The sequence below is a fragment of the Notamacropus eugenii genome, chromosome 5 (assembly GCF_028372415.1).
Source record: "Notamacropus eugenii isolate mMacEug1 chromosome 5, mMacEug1.pri_v2, whole genome shotgun sequence".
Classification (NCBI taxonomy): domain Eukaryota; kingdom Metazoa; phylum Chordata; class Mammalia; order Diprotodontia; family Macropodidae; genus Notamacropus; species Notamacropus eugenii.
The window spans coordinates 440,893,643-440,907,066 of NC_092876.1; positions in this window are offsets into that span (position 1 = coordinate 440,893,643).

Below are 13,424 nucleotides of genomic sequence, written 5' to 3' on the forward strand. Positions count from 1 at the left end.
GACAAATTGTCAGAAAGTTAGAGTTCAAGAATTCTCACTACTGGTTTCCACTTTCCCCAACTACAATCTTTTGGGGTAAGGAGTTAGACTGTTGTCTCTACTCAAGTATGTCTAAGAACTTACCAAGGAACTTGAGGTCTTAGGGTCTCAGTATGGAGAAATTGTCCCTTCGTCATGAATGAGCAAGATGGGTCATTTAACTCAATCCTCTTCTAAGACCTCAAAATTAACAAACCCTGCCACTACTTCTCACTACTTCGTGGCCTCATATGGCATCCACAAAGAGCATATACCCAAGGTAAATGGGTAGAAAGTGGCACACTGCTATATAACTGACAGATTGATAGATCAAGTTACTTACAGGTAATCAAGTTGTATTGAAGGCAATTTTCTCTCTATGAAGAGAATTTTGAGTCCTGTAAATAGCTTTTGAATGACATTGTTCACAGGATCAATACAGATACTTCTCTAGAAGTTACCTCAGTTAGTATCTAGGGTCCAAATGATTAAAAATCATGAATCTGGAGATTAAAGGGACATAAAAACCGTATTTACCAACCTCCAAATTTTATAAATGGGGAAAATAATACCAAGACAGTTTCAATAACTTGTCAAAAATCACACAGTGGTAATGCATTGAGGGGGGTAATTAAATTTAATTTTTTATTTAATAAAAATCTATTTTCCCTCCATCCCTTTTGCACTCTCCACTGGAAAAGAAAGAAAAACAAAAACTTTATAACAAAAAATCAAAATGATTCCTGAATACATATACGTGGAATCTGAACATGGAATCCACTATTTACAGAAGGAGGAGTGTAGCATGTTCTATGCCTCATTATTAGTCCCCAGAAGTCATGATTGGTCATTACACTGATCAGTTATTAACTATTCTCCTTATGCTGCTTACTTAATTCTGCATCAGTTCATACAAGCATCTGAAACCATCTTCACAATTTCTATTAGCAAAATTTCTATCCATTTCACTCATATACCAAAATTTTCGGTCATTCTGCTACTGATGATCACCCTCTTAGTTTTTAGTTCTTTGTCAAAACAAAAGAGCTGCTATAAAAGTTTTTTTTTATAAATAGTTTTTTTTTTTATTTTCTTTAATTGTTTTGCAGTTTAGAGCTTATAGGGGCATGACTAGATCAGAGGCTTTTCACAATTTAGTAAGTTTTGGAACTATATTTGTGAAATGCTTTCCAGTATGTCTGGACTTATTCCACACTCAACCAACAGTGCATTAATGAACCTGTTTTCCCACAGCATGTCCAGCATTTACTATTTTCCTTTTTAGAACAGGTAGATAGGTAAACCGATACATATATATATATATATATATATATATATAGATATATATAGATATATATATATATATAGAGAGAGAGAGAGAGAGAGATTGATAAATATGTATACATACATATATACACATATATCTCTTCATGAATAGACACATCATCTTTATATGAAGGATATAATTATCTTCATTTTATTATTCCGATTCTAGTATATATGCTGGTGAAGAGAATGCTAGAGTGGGAATTTGAATCACAGTTCTCTGACTCCAAATAATGGTGATGGTCATTATTCTATGCTTATTATTTAAAGATCTGACACTCTTTATGGTAGGTAGTGCTATATATATATGTGTGTATATATATATATATACATATATATATACACATATATATATATACACACACACACACACACATATATATATATATATATACACATATATATCTATATATATTGGATATATAGCAATACAATTTCTCAGTAAAAAACATCAATAATTTATATTTTATTGCTAAAAAATGATCACCATGTTAGAAGTGCCATCCTTCTAGGGAAAGAATAAAATATATCTTCCGTAATCTATATCTGGGAAGGGAAGATCAAGGATAGGAATATTCCTTTTTTAAAGATTTATTGAATAAGAAGCTCTTCCTACTCTTAAGGTGCTTCATTATTTGGAAGCACAAGCATTTTAACACTGATTGACTCAGGGTCCTGAAGTCATTAAGATTTTCCAAGGGATCTCTGATGTATGGTACCTTAGATGGTAGTGTAAAGGTGTAGGGTGTGTTCAGGAAGGACCAGTACCTTTGGTGTAATGGCTGCTGAACCCTTTTGGGGGCTCTTTCCACCTTTGATGCCCACCTATTCCGCCTAACTCTCACCTATGTCTCTAGGAGGCTGCAGTATATGCAGCAGCCACAGCCTGGTAAACCATTTTGGGAGACAGGACAAAGCAGATTGAGAGTAACCGAGGGTTCTCAAACCCATTGGTGAGTTAGGGGAGTGTCTACCCAAAGCATGTAAAGACTTCCTCTGGTGGAATAGGTGGATGACAACAATGTGTTCCAATGGCCTTGAAGGCAGATGAATCAGGCAATGTGGAGTGCTTAGAGCTTGGTTAGACACCAAAGACATCAAGGTCATCCACTGCATCCTGAGCTATTGCCAGCTGACTTGATGCTGTCCTGCCACTGGACTATGATGACTCTGTAGGAGAGAGTGAGGTTGATGATATCATGCAACTCTGCCTCACTTAAAAATCATTTACTTACAAATCAGATGACATCACCCATACCATTTCATCTTAGATGAATATCTGTAATGGAGCCAGATCCTATAGTGAAAGTCAATTGATAACTTTTCACTGTGAGTATTTATATATCATAAATCAATAAAGGCTACAAATAAGGACTTTACTGTTTTGTTTATTGTCTAGACTTAAGAAAGAATAAAGAAAATGTTTATTATGCAGATTAAACTTATTGTCATTTTTGCCCTTTGTTTTTGCACAGGACCATAACATCATGGAGTGATGTCCTAACTCACAGAGAGCTGCACCAAGTCATCAGCCTTAGTCTCTCTTCCTTAGCCATCAAACTCTAGTGGCAAGACAAAAGTCAATATGACTGATATTGGCTTGGGATGCAATGGATGACCTTGGTGCCTTTGATGTCTGATCAAGCTCTAAGCACTTCATAGTGCCTTCTTCATCTGCCTTCATGGCCCATGGAACAATTTATTTTCATCTATCCATTCCACTGGAGAAAGTCTTCATATGCTTGGAGTAGACATCCCCTTAACTCAATGATCAGAGTAAAGTCTGTTGTTAGAATCTATTTAATTTAACCCATCTGCTGAGATGGTTTTACTAAGATGTGGCCACTGTGCATGCTACAGCTTCTTGGAACCACAAGTGAGACTTGAGAGCCTGGTGAATGCTAAAGGTAGATGAGCAACTTTGACAAAGGTTTGGCAGGCTCTCATGCCAGTCATATTAGTCTACCCTGAACAACTCATATGCTCCAGATTAAAATTAAAAGTGTGACATAAACACTTAATTGTTAGGAGAGTTGATCATGAAGCCTCTATCAGCAAACCCTGCCTATATATGTCCATCCCCATACACATTCCTGGGAGTGCAACTTTCAATTCAAAACTTGTTTTACATAATATAGAATTTGAAACATTTAGTTCTTACTGGACAATGTCCCATCTGATTCAAGAGCAATGAGGTGCCTTCTTATTATCTCATTTCCTATCTTGTATATCAAATCAAATAGTTTTGTTCTTTCTGTCTTTTATTATCCAAAGATCATTCTCTTAGGCAGAAAATAATGTATCATTGAGAAGTGGGAGTCAATCTAGTTTAACCTCATTTTATGAATGATAAAATTGAAGAACAGGAGGTTAGAATGACCTCCCTGATGCCACACTGATATTCAACGACAAGAGACAGAGTTTATATAGCGAAGTCCTATCATGTCAGAGCAAGTAGCCTTTCTGTAACATCCACTTCAGATTTTCTTCTTCCCCAAGCATTAATTTTACTCCTTCTTTCAACTTTTTCTTTTTGAAAAATAGGTTTTTTTTTTTGTTTTGTTTTTGTTACTGTTAGCTTGCCTAACTTGTCTCAACTCATTTTTCCCTTCAGCATTCCTGACACTGTTTTGGGAAGGTCATTCTAATTTTTTATTTATTCATCCAACTAACCTGACCTTGCTTCCATCTATAGGACTGCTATAAAAGCATGGCCCATCACTGGTATATCTCATCTCTTCAAGATGCCTCTTTTGTAAAGAGGGAAATATACTAAGGTATTTTTTAATACTTAGTAGAAATTTAAAAAGAAAATTACTACAGCAATTTTTTGTTACACTTATAAATTCTACTTCCATTTCAAGTCACACAACAACCTTGGTGAATAACAATCTATAATTTATTAATAATGGATTTAGGATAGTTTCTAAGACCAGTAAGAAAGAGAAATACACTAGTTTTCAGAATAACTTCCACATTCTCCCTACTTGGATCAACAAATAGTTAATCAAATATGTAATAATTAAAATATTTAACTTTAAATTTAAATAATTTAATAATTTAAAATAACAGCAAGAGGTAAAGTTGGAAACACTTGTTTTCATTTTAAAAACCTTCTGAAATAGCACCTAAAAGCTGTATAAAGAATTCACTTCCTTATGTCTGCCCCACACTTCAGGGACCATAGAGATATTAATTTTCCTGATTAATGGTAGTAGCTTCTATCCTTCTCCGCAATGCTAGGCACCCATTTTGAGCGCTCATACCTACACTTCAATATAGGGGAAAAAATAACTGTTATGTAGCTGAGAAATGAAGTAGGAACAATCTAAAGTTTAACAATTGAGTGAGTCCTGTGGCAGAAGTGATCTGAGTAAAGGTTGCAGAAATCCTTTATAATCATCTAGAGTCCAGGAATGAGGAAAATGAAGCCTTGAGGCCACACGTCGCCCTGTAAGTCCTCAAATGTGGCCCTTTGCCTGAATCCAAACTTCACAGAACAAATCCCCTTAATAAAAGGATTTATTCTGTAAAACTTGGACTCAGTCAAAAGTCTGTACCCAAGGACACAGAAGCCCACATGTGACTTCAAAGCCACTTCTCTATCTTTGATTGAGACCCCAAGATTCCACTGATTGAGTTTGATCAAGGATTTACCTTCCAACACACAAGAAATTCCCATGGCTAATCATAGTTTACTTCTTGATCAGGGATTAATAATGAAATCACCACTACTATTGTTCCTAGAAAGAGCATGACAGCTCTCTGCTCAATGTCTCCACGCAAAATGTATTCTGAGTTATAGGGTACTATACGCAATCTTTTCTGTAACCACAATTTCCCATTCACTCAAAACCATGTACGTCAATTACATGTCTCTTAGTCATTATTCCGTTCAAACTTGACAACTCAATCCATTGTTGAATTCGGGAGTAGTTATATTTTCTTGCTTTGACTAGATCTCTTTATATTACATGAATAATAATTATAATATGAATAATTATATGCATTAGCCCATGTTCTATCCAGAAATTATATTTTAGTCTTCATACCTGTCTAACCTCCTTTTCCTTTTCCTCCTCTTCCTTTTCATCTCTAGCATCTTTATGATACTTTGTGTGGGTAGTTCTTCATTAGTGACCTTAACATGTTAGCATATAGTTCATGTACCTCTCACTGTTTAGGTGAATGAAATTTTAATTCTTTGGAGACTGTGATATTTCATAACTTATATCCATATGACATGCTGAGAAGAACAGTGATGTTAAATAGTTGGCCCACCCATTAGGGGAAGACATTTGGCATGTTTGATAGACATTTTAGAGATTGATGGGGAAATGTTTGAGAATTCATTAGATCGAGTGTATTATATATCATTATTTGTACTACCTATATTAAGGAGATCACAGTACCACAGAAGTGTTTTGCTTTTATTTTGACTAAACATTATTGCATTCTAATCTTAAATCTGTCTTATCACTAGTAGTGGAAATGTATTGCTTGGAAAGTTATTCCTTATGAGAACTAAAAGTAAAGGTAAAAATACGGTGATTCTATTTCAAAAGGTACTCTTGATGACAAATCTTATTTGGAGAAGAAAATATCCAAATATACAATTTGTTTGGGAACCACAACCAATTCACACTTTTCCCTTAAATAGTATATTTCTTTTATTAAATCTTACAGTGGGTACCCCTCTATTTTCACAGTCTAATCTTTTAAAGCCATTATTATTTTCACCACTTTCAATTCCTTCAAGTTTTATTTCACAGCAAATAGTTTATTTTACACTTTAGACTTAAAAAAAGCCTCCCTCAAAATGTATCTGTCAAACTTTGTGAGAGCTTGTACAGAATTTTCCATTATCCAGATGTATTTTTCTATTACTGCTATACTGTTGCTATGTTTGTTGTATAAGCAAAGATTGAGGTAGTTCAGGTATGCCGATGATGACAACTGTGCAAAATGGGGAGTTTAGTTCACTTGGGAATTCTGGTGTCTTGTTGGCTTTTCCTTCATGTGAGCATGAATACTCTGCATCTAATTTGCTTTTCAAATCTAGTCTGAATGTACCAAATATGCCTAACCCTGTAAATCTGCCCTCTTCCATTTATAAATGTATAGATAGATACCGATTTTAAACTGAGAAGTTTAATTGCTTGAAACCTAGGTTTTGAAATTGATTTGAGCTAAGTCTATAATCTTCTGCAATTTTTTGCAGCTGAAGGTGGAAGGAGGAATCAGAGTGTGTATATATATATATATATATATATATATATATATATATATATATATATATGTATGTATGTATGTATGTATGTATATATATGCATGTATGTATGTATATGTATAAACCTAGGAGTTACTATATCCCTGCCTTATCTTTGGGAGCTTTATGTGATATCTAGTATTCTCCTAGGAATGCAGGAATTGTCTTTGTGAATTTAATTCCATTTTAAAAAAATCATTGATTCATAATATATACATATTCAATTAATATTTATTAAATATTTCTTAGGTGCAGAGTAAGAGAGAAATTAAACCATAAATAAGAAAAAAAAATACTTTCATCATGTTACCATCTTGGAGCATATAGTTGAACAACTGAATAAGAAGAGAAAACTGACAGCTATAAAGTGACGATGCTGGCATGCTGTAATGTCTATCACATAGAAAAATATTACGGTTGGCATCTGTGTCAGCAATCAACAGAATGATGCAATATGGGATGTAAGGATACTTTCTCCTCATCTCCTGTATGCTATACTCTATTTCAATTTAATTTTGTGTAATATTTTATTGATAGCTTTTGTTTTTACATAACTTCATTTCCCGAACATTTCCTTTCTCAGTCATAGAGCAAAACTTTCTTACTGAGAATGTAAAAGAAAGGAAAAAAAAAAAAAACAAATCAACAAAAATAACTTGATATATCAAACAAATCTTACAGTACATTCAGTGTTCATAATCCACAGTCCCACAGCTGTGTATACAAAGGAGAGAAATGTACACTCATTTTCTTCTTTTGCAATGAGTTTTTCATTAAAATTGTAATGTTAATTTCAATTTTGTCTTTGCTTATCTATAAAAGGCAGAATGGCATGGTGAAAAGAGAAAAAGTTTCAAAACCAGGAAGACACTGGATCAAGTCATAACTCTAACATATGCTAGCTGTGTTACCCTATGCAAATTACTTAAAATTTCAGTGATCTAGGACCTTCAGACCATAATTTGCAGAAAAAAAAAAAAAAAGGTGTGGATCTGCTTTGGAAGAGGGATTTCCCTTACCTGAGAGGAAACTAGCAATATTTCAGGTGCAGTCCCTAACCATATTATTTTCATTTAGAATTTTATATTTTTGCTTGGGTTTGCTTCCGCCTCTTTGCATCAGTTCATAAGTCTTCCCAGACTCCCCTTGCATTACTCATATTTACTCCATGATATTCCTGTGTCACATGACACATGAGAACATCAGCAGCACTGTCTTTTGTTTTCCTAAATACAATAAAACTTTTTATATGTACCCTTAGAGCAAATATTGGCATTTACTAGACTTTGACACTGTAGGGGGAAACATAGGCAGGATGCAGGATGGGAGAGTGATGAAGGGAATGTGTGGTGCAGATTACTAGATTAATCATAGATATCCCTTCTGAAGTAAACACTTGTATCTAACAAAAGAGGCAGTCTGAAGAAAATACGCATATTAAAAAACTCAACCTCAAAAGGTTACAGTATTTCTCCATGTGTGAACAATTTGTTACTAACTTGGAGGGAAAGCTGAGCCAACACATGGTTGGCAAGCATGTAGCAGAAAAGAAGTGGGCAGCTTTTGTGTACAGCAATGCATTTGCTCATCTGGGCCCGAACACCTGCAAACATCAAGACTGATTTGGTGAAAATGATAGGAAAAGAAGCTGCTGAATGAAAAAATACGAACTCCACAAAGTTTACCAGCAGCATAGTTTGTCCAAGAAGGCAACTTTTAACTTCATCAAAAGTAAAGTCAAAGTGAGCTTAGAGAGATGCAGGATTCTTGGCTCTGTGGAAAGAAAGGTGAAATATTATTTTACACTGACAGTAACAATCCAAAGGGTTTTTATGATGACCAGAAGGCTATTTATGGGCCAAAGACCTATGGCACATTGTAGTTTCTCAGTACTGATGGAGCCACATGGATAATAGAGAAGGGCTGAACACTTTCATAAAATTCTCAACAGATTGTCATCAATCAATGCTCAAGCCATTGCTCATATATTAGATTGAAGTCAATCCCTCTCTAGTTGAACTTCTGATTAAAGAAGTGGTTTTGTGAATGCAATCAGGCTTCCTTCCTGTGGTTAACTGCTGAATGTTGATTCTCCTTCAGCTGAGATGTAAAAGTCAGGGAGTTCATTGCTCATACAAAAGCTGACAGAAATTTTCTGGTTATATGGCAAGAGGAGGTTATTCCTCAGGAGTTCAAGGATTCCTCCATGGTCCATTTCTATAAAAGTTGAAGAAGTAGATTGTCCTACGACAACCACAGGGCTGTTACTGTCTTGGTCATTGCTCGCAAGGTTCTGGACAGAATTCTGCTTAATAGGCTAATCCTTCACCTGCAAGATGGCCATCTACTGGCTTCAGAAAAGATTGAGAAATGACTGATATGGAGTTTGCTTCTTGAACACTTCAGGAGAAATGCCAGGTATAGAACAGAGGTCTATATACAAAATGTTTATTGATCTGATTAAGGTCTTTGATATTATCAGTTGTGACCGTTTATGAAGGAAGAGAATGACAAATTTGATTGACCAGAGTTCTTCAGTGTTGTAAGTCAATTTCATGATGACATACTTGCCCAGGTTCTGGACAATGGATGTCACCATTGAAACAAAGCAAGGATATATGATTTCTCCCATGCTTTTCAGTATTTAAAAAATTTGTCAGACACTTTCAATGAGGACAAAAATGGCATCAATATCAGCTACCACATTGACAGTAAATTGCTTAATTTGAAAAGGATAATAGCCAAAACTAAAATGGAGGGAGAGTTCATTCATATTTTTTGTTTTTTGTTCTCAGATGATTATGACTTTAATGCATCCTCTGAGGCTGAGATGCAACAAAGCATAGATCAGTTGTCAATCTCTTGGGCTAAATTTGGCTTAATAATTAATACCAAGAAAACAGATGTTCTATATTAGCCAAAACAATGTCATGGAACCATTGGTTCTAGCAAATTGAGAAATATTGAATGCAGTAGAAAAGTTAACTTACATTGGCAGTACACTTTCCATAGCTGTGCACAAAGATGATGAGGTTGACATGCATTGCCAGAACTACTTCAGTATTCAGGAAGTTCCAAACAAAAGTGTGTGAAAAATGGAATACTACTTGGTTATAAGAAATGGTGAACAGGAAGACTTCAGAGAGGCTTGGAAAGACTTATATAATCTGATGCTGAGTAAAAGGAGCAGAACCAGGAGAACTTTGTGCACAGAAACAACCACAGTGTGCAAGAGATTTTTGGTTTTGTTTTATTTTTCTTGTAGACTTGAAGCTTCATTGCAATGCAAAGACTTAAAAAAATTCCCAATGGCCTTTTAAGGCAAAATGCCTTCCATATCCAGAGAAAGAACTATGGAATTCAATTGCAGAATATAGCAGATCATTTTCTTTTGTATTATGTTTTGGATTGTTTTATGCTTTCTCCCATTCATTTTAATTCTTCTACACAGCATGGCTATAGTGACAATATATTTATTAGGAATGTATGTGTAAAACCTATATAAAATTGTACGCCATCTTGGGGAGGGAGGGGGAAAGGAGGGGGGAAAATCTAAGTTGTATGTTAGTGCTTGTAGAACACTGAAAATAAATAAAAATATAAAAAAATAAAAAAATACAACATGTAATTTTAAAAAAAATGTGTGAAAGAAGACATATTTGACTATCTAACCAACTGAAAGTCTACAAGGCCATTGTGCTGATCTCATTGTTGTATGCCTGGACAGCCCCATGGCACCATGACAGAATACTGAATCACTTCCATTTGATTTGCCTGAGGAAGATTTGGAAGATCATCTGTCAAGATAAAGTACTAGATACTGAGATATTTTCTTGAGCTGAATTACAAAAAATTCAAACTCTCCTGTAGAGAGTGCAACTCTGATGGCTTATCACACTGTTCAAATGTCAAAAGTATGTTTGCCTAAAAGATTATTTTACAGATAGTTCACACAAAGCAATTCCTCACAAGGTGGTCACAAGGATCCATTAGAACTTCATAATCAATTGTGAGACACAGGAGACATTGGCACATGACCAACCAACATACCATGCTGGCATCAAAGAAGGTTCTGCACTCTATAAACAAAGTAGAATTGCTGCAGCTCAAAAGAAACTTGAGATGCACAAATTTAGAGACATATGCTTCCCAAATGTTCATACAGACTATTTGAGCCTGATTTGTGGGAGAGCATTCAGAGCTCATTTTGGATTGATCAGTCACAGTAAGATACAATGTACATTGACCTCAGCATCCTGATCTCATTTTGATCCTCTTCAATTATGAAGGACTACAATGGAATATGTTTGAATTTATTAGCCAATTGTTGAATCAATGCTAATCTATTTTATTTCTACTTCTTTGATTCCACAAAAATTACTCCTCTAAATATTTTGGTGCTTAGTGGACTTTTCGTTCTACCTTCAATTTCCCTGATGTTTATGCTTTTAGGTATAATTATAAATTGTTTTCCAGAATGATTGGATCAATTCCCAGTGTCACCAATATTATTTCAGCATGTCTATTGTTACACAATGTCTCCAAATTGACTATTCTCATCTTTTGTCATTGTTGTGATTTTGCTGGATGTGAAATTAAGCTTCAGCTTGCTTTAATTTGCATTTATCTTATTATTAGTGATTTAGAACCATCTGGTTGTTAATTGCTTGCAATTCTTTTATGAATGGATCTCAAATCATTGAGAAATCACTTCTAGACTTATCTACTTTCAGAAAACATTTTAAACATGAAGAATGGAGCAGAACTTTGCCCAAATTCCAAATCCTTGAATCAATCTTAAACTGACTGTGTATTCATGATTTCCTAACCTTCATGTACAAAGACAAAGCTTTAGATCTGCTCAGTAGTACACTCACCTTGAGTTATTTTTCTAGTAACCATAGTAAGTTACAAGTCAGTCCAAGTTCTGTTTATGATTAAAAATGTATTTATTTGAAATTTTAGGCACAAGTTAGAGTTTTAGTCTGTGGGTGTGAAACAGATTAAAGATAAAGATATTAGATTCTTGAAACATAATCTGTAATAAGGGAAAACACAAGTCAAATTACATTTTTTTGTTCCTCTTTTTTTATACTTTATTTATTTATGTTAGGTTGTCCAACAATCATTTCCACAAAATTTTGAGTTCCAAATTTTTCTCCCCATCTCTCCCTTCCCCCTACCCCAAAATTCCAAGCATTCTAATTACCCCTATCACCAATCTGCCCTCCCTTCCACCATCCCTCCCTTCCCTTATCCCCATCTTCTCTTTTGTCCTGTAGAGCAAGATAAATTTCTATACCCCATTACCTGTATTTCTTATTTCCCAGTTGTATGCAAGAACAATATTCTACAGTTATTCCTAAAACTTTGAGTTCCAACTTCTCTTCCTTTCTCTCTCCTCACCCATCCACAATGGGAAGACAAGCAATTAAAAATAGGCTATATATGTGTAGTTTTTCAAATGACTTCCATAATAGTCATGTTGTGTAAGACTAACTATATTTCCCTCCATCCTATCCTGCCCGCATTTCTTCTGTTCTCTCTTGGGATCCAGTCCCTCCCCAAGAGTGTTTATTTATAATTTCTCCCTCTTCCCATTGTCTTCCCTTCCATCTTGCCCCCAACCCTGCTTATCTCCTTCTCCCTCACTTTCCTGTACTGTAAGATAGGTTTTCATACCAAAATGAGTGTACATTTTATTCTTTCCTTTCATCGAATGTGATGAGAATAAGCTTCATGTTTTTTTCTCTCACCTCCCCCCTTTTTTCCCTCCACTGAAAAGTCTTTTCAGCTCTGATTTTTTCATCAAGAATACTTGAAAGTCATCTATTTCATTGAAAGACTATTTTTTTCCCCTGAAGTAGTATACTCAGTTTTTCTGAGTAGGTGATTCTTGGTTTTAGTCCTAGTTCCTTTGACTTCTAGAATATCATATTTCATACCCTTCTGTCCCTTAATGTAGAGGCTGCTAGATTTTGTGTAATCCTGATTGTATTTACATAATACTCAAATTGTTTCTTTCTAGCTGCTTGCAATATTTTCTCCTTGACCTGGGAATTCTGGAATTTAACTACAAGGTTCCTAGGAGTTTCTCTTTTGGGATCTCTTTCAGGAGGTGATTGGTGAATTCTTTCAATATTTATTTTGCCCTTTGGTTTTAGAATATCAGGGCAGTTTTGCTTAATAGTTTCATGAAAGATGATGCCTAGGCTCTTTTTTTGGTCGTGTCTCTCAGATAGTCCCATAATTTTTAAAATTTCTCTCCTGGATCTATTTTCTGAGTCACTTGTTTTTTCCAATGAGATATTTCACATTATCTTTCATTTTTTCATTCTTTTGGTTTTGTTTTGTGATTTCTTGATTTCTCATGAAGCCATTACCTTCCATCTGTTCCAATCTAATTCTTAAAGTACTATTTTCTTCAGTGAGCTTTGAAACCTCCTTTTCCACTTTGCTAATTCTTCATTTTACAGCATTCTTCTCCTCATTGGCTTTTTGAACCTGTTTTGCCAATTGAGTTAGGCTATTTTTAAAGGTGTTATTTTCTTCAGCATTTTTTTCCGTCTCCTTTAGCAGGATTTCGACTCTCTTTCCATGATTTTCTTGCTTGTCTCTCATTTCTCTTCTCATTTTTTCCCTCCACCTCTCTTATTTAATTTTCCAAATCTTTTTGAGCTCTTCCATGGCCTGAGACCATTGAATATTTATTTTGGATGTTTGGGATACGGAAACCTTGACTTTTATATCTTTTCCTGATGGTAAGCCTTGTTCTTCCTCATCTGAAAGGATGAGAGACAATATCTGTTCA